This window comes from Sinohyriopsis cumingii, chromosome 9, assembly GCF_028554795.1.
Source record: "Sinohyriopsis cumingii isolate HCF-2022 chromosome 9, ASM2855479v2, whole genome shotgun sequence".
NCBI lineage: Eukaryota > Metazoa > Mollusca > Bivalvia > Unionida > Unionidae > Sinohyriopsis > Sinohyriopsis cumingii.
The window spans coordinates 53,228,697-53,243,503 of NC_142969.1; the positions used below are offsets into that span (position 1 = coordinate 53,228,697).

At 43.9% G+C, this 14,807-nt stretch overlaps 1 protein-coding gene across 2 annotated transcripts in view; it reads left to right on the forward strand.

Moving 5' to 3' along the window:
- Positions 1-454: 454 nt before the first annotated feature.
- The window catches only part of LOC149791824 (guanylate-binding protein 1-like), a 49,774-nt gene continuing 35,421 nt past the window's right edge, over positions 455-14,807 (forward strand). The window contains exon 1 of one of the 2 annotated variants that reach the window (XM_089970336.1): positions 455-573. The gene's annotated coding sequence lies outside the window, so the exon portion shown is untranslated. Of the gene's footprint in view, positions 574-831; positions 1,006-14,807 lie in introns of those variants that run through there. The other variant, XM_089970335.1, reaches the window with a different exon arrangement.

Consider the following 14,807-nt stretch of genomic DNA (forward strand, 5'->3'; position numbering starts at 1 on the left):
ACTGGTGACTCAGTATATGAGCAAATTTAATGAGTATTCTTATAGAAATGTTTCATAGCTCGTGTTGCATTAATTAAATGGAGCATCAGTTTTAATAGTATAAACTGTGCCTGAAAAATTTCTGCAGAATTCGATGGTTGCGGAGCTATTCAACGGTATGAAGATCATGTATGCGTGTAACTGCCTAAAAATGCGATACACAACTTAACCCCCCTTTAGTACAAAAATCTTAAGCACAGATGATCTGTCAGGACACACGATACTAATTAAATCATCATTATAAACATTTGGAAACACAATGCCATTACAGTTTTAATTAATTGACGTTGTAAGTCTTTATGATCAAGCATGTAATTCATAGTATACACTCATCCTTGATGCCTGCTTCTGTGTGACGAAGACCTTGTGCTCCGCGGCAGTGCTTTGACATAAGTATCTGTATAGCATGTATTTTCGATTCCGTATATAACGAATCACGTGTTGATTTCAGTGATGGCTGTCCCAAAGTCAAGACTGTAAAAGGACTCAAATTTTATTAACAAAACTTAATTTTTTTTATCTTTTACAGATAGGGTAAGTACTCAAAAATACAGTTTACTCAAACTTTACCAAGCCTGTTTTTATATTTCCTTTTAGTATCAATTTTAACCAGATAGTATCGTTTTCATTTAGTAAGCCATACGTGTAGATAGTGATGACGAAGGCTCCCAAGTCTTCGGCTGGAAACAATAGATTTTCCTTACAGAGGATCTGTCGCATATGTAATATCTAGGTCAAACCATTTCCGAAAATTGCACTTCTAGTTTCAGATTCGATGTGTTTCTGGCAGTAATATATGACTCGACACTTTTGTCGATTGTTAGACTCTGTGACGTCCCTTTTCATAAGACCAGATAATATTCGAGGGTTAAAAACGTTATGATCGAACAAGCTCCGAATACCCGAAGTATTTATTCTGCAGCTCCTTCGATAGTTTATAGATACACGTAAACCGTACGTACAATGGTAAGTACACTGCTTTGGTATATTTTTTCGTGCATTCATTATATATTTGAGTGCGTCTTCTTTACGTATATTATTTGATTTTGGAAAAGGGAGTCATTATTCTCGAAAATGCTGCGGCTAATCGAAATTAGTCCTTGCACCTTGCGTGTGCCTGGGGAAAACCAATAAATCTTTCCGATAGTGGAGTTACAGAAATGCTAGGCGAAGACCACAACTCCAGTGTTAATTGGTTTACAAAGTCAGATGGTGTGTGTGTGTGTGTGAGAGAGAGAGAGAGAGAGAGAGAGAGATTTGGATTTTTAACGTAGCTTTAACAATTTTTCAGTCACATCGCTACGATGTCTGCAGTGTGGCAGGTAATAGTGATGCCTAGCACTGGGGCATCATGTCGCAGACATGTAGCACCATGTCCCACCCAGTCACATTATCCTGAAACCAGGCCGACCAGTCCTAACGCTAACCCCTTAATGCTGAGCGCCAAGCGAGGCAGCTGTTAGTACTATTTTTGTAAGTCTTTGGTATGACTTGGCTGGGGATCGAATCAATGACCTCCCGCATCCGAGGCGGACGCTCTAACTACACGGCCACCGGAGCGACACAAGATGGAAACAGTCTATAAATGGATTAAGATATAATATAGTATCTATGTGTTTAGGAAGGACATTATTGATAATGAAATGTGAAATGTTAGTACAATGCATTTTTGAGAGATTATCTTATCAGATATTAAGGCAGTTACGTGCACAGAATATCTTTATATCGTCCATTCAAATGACAGTGTCTTTTGAAATAATTTGAATAGGTGAGATCACCAGGCTTATTGTATACTCTTACAATCAATATTCCATTTACGTACAAGATTATCTTTGTAAGCAGACGCGTTCAATATGCTAGACACGAAGCTAGATTTACTTGAGGTAAGTATTGAATATTCACAACTGAATTCGATTTAAATGCAAGTAGTGAATGGGGACGATTCAGCGAGAATGGGAATTAGCATTACAGACCCCCCCCCCCCGGGACTGTTTAGCGACTATGTAAATTTAACATTAAACACCCTGGGACTGTTCAGCGACTATGTAAATTTAACATGGACGAAAAATCGTGGGACTGTTTAGCGACAAGGGAAATTAACATGGGAAATAGATTTTGGGACTGTTGAGCGACAAGGGGAATTGAACATGGGAATATGGGACTGTATAGCGTCAAAGGAATTTAAACAGGGTGGGAGTGTATAGCGTCAATGGAAATTTAACATGGGATTTTTTTTAAAAAATAAAAACTAAAAAAAATAAAAATAAAGGGGTAGGCAATTGAAAGTCAATCTCTTTTCGAGACCTATGAGTGGCCCTGAAAAGGGCCTTTGGGTTTATGTTAATGTATTCATTAACATAAAGGGCACCGCATTGGTCTTCTTCTTGTCCTTAAGCTGCGTCTCACTGTAGGACCGTAAATCAGGACTCTTTTGAGGCATCCTTGTCTTTCTACGTAGATCCGACGTATCCACAGACTGGTGTCTGTCCTGTGGACAACTGTCCACTTGGATCGGACATACATGGGTATGTCCGTCTGGAACATCAGTGAAGACACAAGCGTAGAAGATTGCACATCGGTCCACATCTTGAGGCACCGAGAACAGGTGAATCAATGCAGTGAACTGCACTTATTTATAGGTAGAGGTAGGATTGAAACGGATTGAGTTTGTTGACCAATCCAAACACGCGTTACAAAATTCAGTCAGCCCGCATCCAATCCGAAGAGAGCAGTCTGTGACGTCACGTGGTCTATATAGATTCGCTAGCGCCTGTGTGCAGTCAGTCTATGCGACAGTGATTCAACATGACGGAAACTCAGAAAACGATCCATTGGGGTGCACCAGCAGTGGAGACCACCCAAGGGAACCCGGACTTACTTTCAGAAGAGGTAAATTGGGATTTTGTGGATTTTGTGGATTTCCGGAACCTTCGTCACCTTCATTACCGCAGTTGGAGAATTTTAGACAGAGACATTAAGAAGAATTGGAGAAATTTATCCAACGACAAATGGAAGCGGAACAAGCTTTTCTCCTACAACAACAGCAGCAAGAAGAAGAGGTAAGAAAAAAACAACGACAAGAAGAAGTAGCAGCAAAGAAATAAGAGGGTGAAAATCAAACGGTCACGGTACTGTTGGACATTTTAGCGGAGTTAAGAAGTCTGAAACAAATGTATCAGACTTCTTTATTACGACCGAAGAGAATACGACCTTCCCGAGCTAAACACGTCAACCCTGTGACCAGCCTACCTTACCACCCTTAGTGATTTCAACCCAATCATCATCATCAACAGTACGCAGTCCAGAAGTAGGCCTTGGCCGTGGCAAAGGCTTAAGGCAGTTAAAGTTGATTGCTTAAACTCACCACTACACCAAAAACCAAAGGCCCTTTTCAGGGCTACCCACTTCTCTCGAAAAGAGATAGACTTTCAATTGCCAATAACTCAAAAATCAACACAAAAAAAAAAAACATTTTACCCCTATAGTACGTGTATATGAGTGCGTGAGTGTAGCTTCTTATTTAAAATCAAAACTCAAAGACACTTACCTTTTTATAGCTAATTTATTCTTTTATCAATAGTTACAATCCAATTCACAATTCACAACAGAGCACTTTAAAAAGTTCTCACACTCCTTCTGTCTCATTGTTTAGTCTCTCTGTTTTTTAAATTTCTTCACCGTCACATTCTTTTCCTCCTCTTCCTCTTCACTTTCTTTCCTTCTTCTTTTCTTCTCCTGTTTCTTTTTCTTTACCTGGCTGCTTTCTTCCTCTGAAGAATCCCTCTCTTCTGAAGAAGAATCCCTCTCTTCTTCTGATTCCTCTTGTTTCTTTTTTGGGCAATCTGGAGACCAATGTCCTTTTTCTTGACAATAATAACAGGTATCTTGACTTTTGTCTTTTCTAGCCCCTTTTTTTCTTTTTTGATGGTCTGGACACTCTGAAGACCAATGCCCTTTCTTCTGACAGATATAGCAAGTATCTTGACTTTTATCTCGAAAGGAAGGAGAGTAGTCCGTCGGCTGGTCTGAAGAGAATTTTCTAATGACCCCTCGCAAAGCTCTGATGAAACGTTCCATCTGGGTAGTCTCTTCCATCGTTGTGCTCGGTTTGAGAGTGAAATGAATAGTGAAAGGACAAGACACACACCCTTTTATATACGCTGGTCTACCATGACTATAAATTAGTCTATGGTGTTTAAACTTGAGTCATTTCACGTTTTTCACTCAAGATGAAACGATCCTATTCATTCGAGAAGAAAGAAGAAGAAAGTAAGAGGCAGAAACGTGATCTATCGCCTCGTACCAGGGCTGAAGTCTTGGCACAAATTCATGCCAGTGATTTTGAAGAGGACATGAGTGAACCAGAATCCAAACCCTCTAAACAAAGTTCACCACCCTTAGTCAACCCTGAAAAGTACTATTCCATTCGAGAGACGGAAAAGCGCTCCTCTAGAAAATTTAGAACCACGGCTTACAAATACACAGTGAAGTTTAAAGACTTCAAGGCTGAAGTACCGTTAGAGAAAGCAGAAGGGTTCATCACTGGGGTGTGGGATTCTTTGCTCACCGCACTCAAGCGACAATGTCAACCCAAAGAAGACGATCGCTTGAGACTTTCCATACAACACGACGCTTTGAAATCCCCTGTTTGGATCGAGTTTAGCAGACCCGCAGAACTAACTGCTTCCAAAGTCATGGACAAGAATCAACACGTGCAACAATCTAATGACCAGTTTGACATCACCGATGGAAAAGCCACACTGGACATGACCCACGTCTCTCCTCCTCAAGGGACCGGACAACGCAATAAGGTGTTACTGGTGAACGACCTTCGCAGCTCCAAAAAGAGTCTCGTCCAAATTCACAATTCTCAAGACCAGATGTGTTTAGCCCGAGCCATCGTGGTGGGACGAACCTATGCCAACAAGAACGACACGACAGAATGGAAAAGAGCCTGGAAAACTATTCAACGATCGGACCGAGCCAAACAACGAAACGAAGCAGAACTCCTGTTGAAACAAGCTGACCTATCCAAAGACGCACCCTGCGGCATTCCTGAAATGCAAACATTGCAAGATGTCCTAGCTCCACGCTACACCTTGAAAGTGCACCCTCAAGAAGTGCGTGGGCCTCTGTTGTTTCGAGGCCAAGACTTTAAGGACGGAAAATACATTCATGTATATTATCACCATGAACATTTCGATACCATTACCAGTATCACTGCATTCCTGGGATACGGTTATTACTGTGAGAAATGTGACCATTGTTATAATAATCGAGAGCAACACAAACATTGCGGATTGAAATGCTCAGGATGTTTGGCCTCTCCACCCTGTCTGAGCGAAGAACAAGAAAGAGTACATTGTCCTGCTTGTCTGCGCACGTTTGTCAGCCCTGCCTGTTACCAACGACATCTGAAGACGCAAGGTTCACAGCAGAAATGTGCTTGTCAGCTCATGAGATTGTTCCCTACCTGTGGACAAGGCCTACGTGACAATAGTACCAAGGCACACGTATGTTCAGGAAAGAAAAAATGTCACATTTGTCATCACATCGTGAACTTGGAACACCAGTGCTACGTGCAAAAATACCAACCCCCACCAGAGAAAGAGGACGGTCACAAGAAGAAAGGCAATTTCATCTTTTTTGATTTCGAATGCATGCAAGAGAAAAGTATTCACATTCCTAATTTCTCCGTGGCTCATCGAGCGTGCGAGAAGTGCATTCAGGAACCTATTTTCAGTCATTGCCCTCACTGCAGCAAGATTCCCGGAGGGCGTGAAAAAATCTTTCGAGGACCGAACACGTTAGCCGATTTTGCACAATGGGTCTTAGACCCCATCGACAAGACGTGGAGCCAAGAGGACGTCGAACGTTACGGAGATTGTCATCGTCATGCCACGGTGATGGCTCACAATTTCTCCGGATACGATGGACAGTTTCTTTTGAGATACTATACGGAACAAGGCACCGAGCGTCCTAAAGTCACATTGAACGGAGCCAAAATCATTTTCATGCAAGTGGGACAAGTACAGTTTAAAGATTCGATGAGTTACTTGGCCATGCCTTTGAGCCGAATGCCTAAAACGTTTGGAATGACAGAAATGGCTAAAGGGTATTTTCCACACTTTTTCAATACGGAAGCCAATCAACACGACGTTCTACCCCATTTACCTGAGGCTCACTATTACGACCCCGACAGCATGGGAACAACGAGAAGCTTTCTACGCTTGGTACCAGGCTCACGCCTCCGACCCTTTCGACTTTCAGGAAAAAATGTTAAAGTATTGTCGTTCCGACGTGGACATTTTACGACGTTGCTGTGGAAAATTTCGAGAACTGTTCATGGAACACGGAGGGGTCGATCCTTTGAAAGAAGCTTGCACCATTGCCAAAGCGTGTTCCTTAGTGTATCGACAACGATTCATGTCTGAAAACACCGTAGCTGTCATCAGTCCTCAAACGACCAACTATGTCAAACGTCAATACTCGGTCAAAGCCCTACGTTGGTTACATTACTTGTGCGACAAGGAAGACAAATGGATTCAGCATGCCCGCAACGGAGGGGCGTAAAGACCATCGGAACGCATTCGGTCGATGGCTGGGACTTAGAAACCCCAAGATCGTGTTCGAGTTTAACGGTTGCTTATTTCACGGATGTCCCGTCTGTTACCCTGACCGTGGCACTAAAAATCAGTTTTTACAACGAACCATGGAAAACTTGTACCAGGCCACTTGTCAGCGACGCCTAAAGTTAGAACAGGAAGGATACCAAGTGGTGGAAATGTGGGAACACGAATACGATCACCGTTTGAAAACCGATCCCGAATTTAAACGCCTCGTGGAAACTTACCAGTTCATGGACCCACTGAACCCAAGGGATAGTTTGTACGGAGGAAGGACCAATGCCACCTGTTTGCTGTACCAAGCCGACGAAGAGAAAGGAGAAGAAATCAAATACTTGGACGTGTGTTCGCTGTATCCCTACGTGTGCAAATATTGTCGCTTTCCTACAGGGCACCCACAATTGTTCACGGAACACATCGACCTGAAAAACATTCGACAATACGAAGGCTTGATCAAGTGTAAAGTTTTGCCTCCCACGGACTTGTACCATCCCGTCTTACCTCACCATTGCCAAGGCAAACCGATGTTTCCTTTGTGCCGTACTTGTGCCGAAACGTGCAACCAAGACCAGCCTTGTCAGCACACCCAGGAAGAACGGGCTTTGACGGGAACCTGGGTCAGCGTAGAATTGTTCAAAGCTCTGGACATGGGATACCAACTGTTAGAAGTGTACGAAATTTGTTACTTTCCCAAGACAGAACAATACCACAAGGGTGACCCCAGTCAGAAAGGCATTTTCGCCGACTACGTGAATGCCTTTTTGAAACTGAAGCAAGAAGACAGCGGCTATCCTTCCTGGTGTCACACTCCCGAAGACCAAAAGACATTCAAAGAGAAATACTATGAACAAGAAGGCATCACTTTAGATCACATCGAGAAAAATGAAGGCAGGCGATCGTTTGCCAAAGTGATGTTAAATTGCTTGTGAGGAAAAATGGCACAACGTCCGTGTTTACCCAAGACGGAATATTTGACCGAACCTTCCCGCTACTTTTAGATGATTCACGACAAAACCAAATTTATGAAACACGTGGACGTCGTTCGCGAAGATTTGATCTTGGTCAATTACGAAGAAGATCTGGACTTTGTACAAGACGACCCCTTTGGAAATGTCATCATTGCGGCTTACGTGACAGCCCATGCTCGCTTAAAATTGTACGAAGCTTTAGAACTGTTAGGGAAACGCGTCCTGTACTTTGACACGGACAGTAGCATTTACATCCATCACCCGAGTCAACAGCACCCTGACATCGAAGAAGACCGTTTAGGAGCCTGGACAGACGAGCATCCCGACGACAAGATTCTAAGTTTCGTCAGTGGCGGTCCCAAAAATTACGGCTACGAATACCGGGACCCACAAGGAGAAGTGCACACGACGTGCAAAGTGAAAGGATTGACTCTGAATTATCGTACCAGTCGTGTGGTCAACTTTGGGGTATTGAAAGAAGCCTTGCAATCCGGAGAGGATGAACACTTTAAAGTGACCACCTATCAACCGAACAAGATTGTACGTTTACCCACTCACCACATCGTCAGTCTACCCTTGGAAAAAGTCTATCAAATCGTGTACCAGAAGTGAGTGCGACTTCCCAATCATTTCACTTTACCGCATGGACACGTCGGTATTGGTCTGTATATAAAAAGGAACTCTAGGCAAGATCGATAGTTCATTGTGACTACCAAGACCAAGCGAACAAGATGAATACTTTGAAAGAGACATCGTTCCAGTTTGGGGATTGTAAAAAGGTTGTATCTTCCTCTAGTGTGACTAATATTGGATGGATAAGACCCAGGCATTGCGACGGAAAATGTCCGGAAGGAAACTGCGATTGTCCATGTGGTTACCATTGTAATTGCGTAACGGAGTTTGCAGACGAGTGCGATTGTGAGCCTTGCGATGGGAACGATGCTGTACGCTGTGACCTTAGCGATGCCGTAAAGCATCATGGGAACTTTGTTCTCACTACCCCTATCATGGAAAGTGATGCTGTGCGTGCCAAACCTAAGGGATGCGAAAGCGATGCTGCTCGTCCTCTTGGACATTTTACTGGGTTTCGTTTTAAAGGGGGATGTTCACCTTCACGTCTACCCCCCTACGGATGTCATCCAGCTCTGAGCAAACTCCTGTCCATGTCACCCAACCCTCATCGAAACGAACCTGTGAAAGACGAATAATCGTTTCCTGTGCGTTTGTCGGAATACTGCGACTTTGAAAATCGTCTTCAGTCGTTCAAAGGAAAATGGCCTAAGTATCTGGGAGGCCCGATCCCCGAAGAATTAGCCAGAGCCGGATTTTTCTACTTGGGCGAAAGAGATAAAGTCAAGTGATTCAGTTGCGGTGTGTCATTTCACCACTGGGAACCGCAAGATTCGGCCTACGTAGAACATGCTCGATGGTCACCGAATTGTCATTACTTACCCTTAGTGGGACCGAGACATTAAAGTAACTTACCATGTCGTTGACGAAGAAGGAACCAGTTTGGCTATGTAATGTAATGTTGGACATCACCGAAACCAGTATTTAAACTTCATTTCAAAAACGATATTGAATCATTACCTAAAGAACTGCAAGAGAAGATTTACAAGGAAGTTTGGCAGGGGTTTGCCAGAGTGAAATCTCAATGGGTCACTGTAGAACTTTTGTGCCGAGAAATTCACAAGAGGAAAGTGAAAAAAGTCAACCAGTGTGTTAGATTTCTCTGGGTCAAGTGTGCATTCGTCTTATTATATCACTCTATACCGTTTACATCAAAAGAGTTCAGTGAGATTCTTGGACGTTACCCTGAATGGCAGTGGTCAGAAATTACTTACTATGTGGATTACTTTTGCTCTAGAAGAAGATTGTGAATTGTACGGACTGACCTATTCATGGATATTTTACAAGAGAACATTCGTGCTTTGCCTGTGGAGTTGAGAGAACGCATTTACCGAGAGCTGGTCCAAATACAAGTCAAACGTAAAGAACAGTTGCATCCGTTACGTCACCAGATCTTTAACCACTGGTACCTGAATGGTATAAGAGAACTGATTCGTCAAAAATTGTTTCAGTGGTCAGACATTGTTCAAAATTTTGAGGTCGCCAATGATCGACATGTTCATAATTTTGGTTGCTTCGAGATTCACCATGTGCAACGCATTGAGGAAGACAAGTTAAAGGATTACCAACATATTTTACGTGGAATCTACTTAGCGGAAGAGGAAACTTCTAGACAAACTCTGACGTTTAGGTTACAGTATGCAACATTTAGATTCCTTACTGGAGAACGAAGATCTCTGGCTAGAAAGTACGTGTATTGCATCCGAAAAAAAAGAGAATATAAAAACAGGCTGCCATGCCACGACTTATGTCACATGTAATTGAACAGATTCCGTGGAAGGAACTCAATGACCATATTCAAACTGTGGATCATTACCATCAATTATTACAAGAACTGTATCCATTCAATTTGGGACGACGCATAGTGTGTGTCTTAGTGACTTGTTTTCTGGGATTTCGTTTACCAGCCGATTCTTTGTGGACTCTTTACGAACAGTACTTACCACCCCATTCAACATGAAAGTGGTGCCTTTAAATGTTCACGAGAAACTCCTTTTGCTCAAAGCCTTACGTTTTCATCTGGATACTTCTCGACCTCTACGAGAAAAAAAGATTCGTCAACTCTTAGCTACCCAAGGCGTGTATGACGATGTGTGTGTAGCTTGTGACTTACACCCCCATTGGACAGATGTCCGTGACTGGAAAAAATGGGATTTTGAGGTTTGGACCCAAGAAGTGGCCCAGTATGCTCGAGAGTTATGATCCTTCCTTTCAACGTCCAAAGAAAAAAGTTACTTTTCAACCTGTGTTAGTGACGGTGCCAGAAGAACCCGTCACCCAGGACGGGACTGTCGTGGACAGGCCTGAAAGACCCTTTCGGGAGGACACTTGTGTGACCTTACCCCCTATAGAACTGGTCAGAACATTACACAAAACATGTTGTAAAGACACTTGTGTTTATTCCACGTTGATGGTTATCATGTGCCTTTTATCGTTGTAGTTAAGCCTTTGGCTTTTATGTATTTTTGTCTTTCGTGTTCATGTTTAAAACATTCAATAAACGTGTCCTGAAAAAAGTATATAAACTCTCGTCTTGTCTGTTTTCATGTCACAAGTGACATTCCTGACACTATGGCTACCTCTGCTGTCTCTGCTCCCTCTTCCTCCACTGTCAAAGTCATCGACGAACACTTAGATAGTGCCAGTTGGGAGGCTTTGTATCTTCGCCATCCCTTTAACATGCTCATTGATGGACCTAGCGGTTCAGGCAAAACCGAATTCGTCAAACGGTTGATCGAACATAAACATCATTTGATCGATCGACCACCTCAGCGGATCGTGTGGTGTTACAAAGAGTGGCAATCGGCGTACAGCCTCTTGCAAGAACGTCAAGGCGATTCCATCGTGTTTGTGGAAGGCATTCCTAAAGAAGACGACGGCATCGTCTCTGACTCCCGTCAAACCCATTTGGTCATTTTCGACGACATGTTAGGAGAAGACGAAGAAGAAATTTTACTGTGGTTCACGCGCAAAGGGCATCACCGTAATGCCAGTGTCGTTTACATCACCCAAAATTTGTTTCAACAAAGTAAAGCCCATCGTACCATCAGTCTCAATGCGCATTACGTGGTCTTGTTTAAAAGCCCTCGAGATAAATCGCAAGTGCAAGTCTTAGCCAAACAGTTAGGAACGCCTTGGCTGACTCAGGCGTACGACGATGCCACTCAAACTCCACACGCCTATTTACTCGTCGATTTGAAACCTACGACCCCCGATGATTTGCAATTTCGTACCCACTTGTTTCACCACTGGTGCCAAGACGGAGGGCCTGTCCTGTACACGTCTCCGTCTTCGACTTAACTTCATTCCACACAAAAATCTATAAAAACCTCAGACACTTTTCGTCTGTCTCACACACATTTTGAACATGACGTCCCTTCAGTCGCATCTTCCCGTCAAATTGATTCGTGCCTTGTATGGCATCAGTCGAGAAAAAAATCCACAAACACGAGCTCGTGTCTTAGAAGCTACTCTCAAAGAAGTCTTACGATGGTTCACGGTGACGGCACGTCAATTACTACAAGGGATCATTCAGATTCCTCATCAAACCAAACGCTTTTTTGATCGAAACAAAGTCGCTTTGACCCAACTGGCCGATCCCCGCATCGACACTCGAACCAAAAAACATTTTGAAACCTGGAGGGAGCGGTACTCTAGGTGGGTCATCATTCGCTCTCTCTTAAGATGGGATCCTAATGCCCCCAAACTTCTCCCCAAGAAAAAAGTCAAACGAGGCTCCAAGAAGAAGAAAAAGACCAGGTCCCCAAGGAGAACTTCTCCAGTGGCGGGACCCTCCTCTTACCAGACACCACCCAGGAAAAAAAAAAGAAGCCCCCAGAAAAAGAAACAGAGAAAAAGTCCCCAGAAAAAGAAAAGTCCACAGAAGAAAACTAGTCGCAAGAGAGGCACTTCGGCCAGGAGGCAACCTTACACTCGCAAACCACGACCTGCAAAGGCGGTGACCGCGTCTCCGACAGCCTCACGTTCATCCACTTCTCCGTTGATGACACCAAGAACTGAAGAGTACTTGGAGACGTTGATCACACCAAGAACTTCTCCGTTGATGACCACAAGAACTTCCCCAGTGGCAGGACCCTCCAATTTAGTGGCAGTGGCTGCTGCTCACAAAGTACCTTCTCCCAAAATCAAAGTCCAAGAAAGATCGGGCATGTTACAAAGTTTACTGGATTTGTCCAAGCAAGAACTGGCTCGATTTAGTCCGTTGCGTACCCCTGCACGACGTGTCATGCCTGTCCTCAAGTTGATACGACGTAAAGACAATCAGTGGTGACGCGTTCCAGTATAAAAAAGGCCTGTGACCAAGTCGGGGTATCAGTGATTTTGGTGCTGAAGACTCAAAGATGTCACCCTCCAGAAAACATCCCTCTTCTAAACACCCCCAAGAAAAGAAAAGGAAAGGACTGCCTCCTCGTTTAGTCAAACATGGGGACATGATATATGTCCTGTCCAAAGCTTCTCCACCTCTACGAAAAAAATTCATTCAATCCGCCTCCAAAGAGGTCATCGATACCGTGTGCGAATGCTGTTTGAACGTCTTGAAAGGTACGATCCCTTTGTCCAAACACCAGAAACAATGCTTAGGCAAACATCGTTACGTTCTTCACCAAATGGTTCAAAAGAAAATTCCCATTCGTCAAAAGAAGAAGATGTTGGTCCAACGTGGAGGCATTTTACCCCTCTTGTTAGGCCCCTTACTGAAAAGAGTCTTGGGAACCATGTTGGGAGGACTGGTGGGAGCAAGATAAAAAGGCCCTCGGAAGTCCCAAGATCTCAGAATCGACCCCTGACAACCCGATTTAGCCGATGTCTCTCATTTGGCCAGTTACAGTCGCGGCTACAAATATTTGTTTTGTGTCATCGACGTCTTTTCCAAATTTGCCTGGGTCGTGCCCTTGACTTTCAAATCGAGCAGCGAGTTAGTGCGAGCCCTGCAACGGGTGTTTAAACAAAGCGGTCGTCACCCTCTTCGATGGCAAACGACAAAGGTACCGAATTTCTGAACCAAGCTTTCCAAAAAGAATTAAAGAAACGTGACATTCATTTTTTTTACCACCGAGAATCCCGAAACCAAAGCCAGCATCGTGGAACGTTTTCAACGCACTTTGAAAGAACGCATGTGGAAATATTTTACGCATCACCACACTCTAAAGTACATCGACATCTTACCACACCTGGTGCAAGCGTACAACCAATCTTACCATCGAAGCATCGGACGTGCCCCGCAGGAAGTGACTCCCGAGAACGAAGTGTTGGTGTTTGAGCGCCTGTTTGGTACGTCCCCGACGAGGGCTGTCCCCAAGAAAAGTGGAGTGTTGGCCGTAGGAGATTGGGTGCGCATTGGCAAAACCAAAGGCACTTTCGACAAAGGTTACTTACCTAACTGGACGACCGAATTATTTCGTGTCACTGGACGAGTGCATGGCCGTCATCCTGCCGTCTATAAATTGGAAGACATGAACGGAGAAGTGCTCAAAGGAACGTTTTATTTGCCCGAGTTACAACGTGTCACCAAAAAAAGAAGACGACGTGTACGACATCGAAAGCATTCTCGAACGCAGAACCCGTAAAGTGGGCAAACGACGTGTCAAAGAAGTCAAAGTACGTTGGAAAGGATATCCACCCAGTTTTGATTCTTGGATCGACGCTTCGCAAGTCATCGACTATAAAAAGAAGTGACCATCATGCCCTTTCACACAGACGCAGCTACGTCGACCACTCCTTCACCCAGTTCTTCTCTGCAAGATTTACAAACAACCTTTGTGGGTGTGGTGTGGAGAACGTGTGCCTAAAACGAAAATCGTCTTTTTCTGCCAAATCTTCGTGGTGTATTGTGTCATCGGGGCAGCCATTGCCAATCTGAGTTTGCAACAAGAACACAAACAATTGTGGACCATTTTATTGAGCAGTTGCATCGGTTACCTGCTTCCCAATCCCTCCCTGAAATTCTCCTCGAACGGGAACCACGGGAACCTTGTGTCCAGTGCCAGTGCCAGTCACCACTCCAACCACAACCACAACCACAACCCCATTTTGAGCTGAGACACGCCTCTGACGTCCAGTAACCCCTCGGACAGCCACAGAACTCTGGAATTATGAGTCACCAAAACCAATTTTACTTAACCTTACCCAGTGACAGTTCCATGCAGGTGTTTCCCCACAACACGTTGTGCTGTTACACAGCCAAATTACCTCAGGCCATCCCATTAGATCACGAAGCCCATTGGGAAGTGGCTTTAGTAGAAATGATTTACCCAACACAAATCAAAAACATCACTGAAACTCAAAACAATTTTGACGTCGAAATTCTGGACCCAACAGTGCAGCAAACCATGATGACCACTTCTCAACATAAATCACTTCCGAAGACCCCAATACTTCGCAGCAGCAGTGACACTTCTCCTCCTTTTTACGTTTATCACTTTAAAATTAACTCAGGCCATTATTTTAGTGGTCAACATCTGGTGGAGGCCATCGCTGACAAATTCTAAGCAGCATTTGACAAAGTTCTGACCGGACTAAAAAA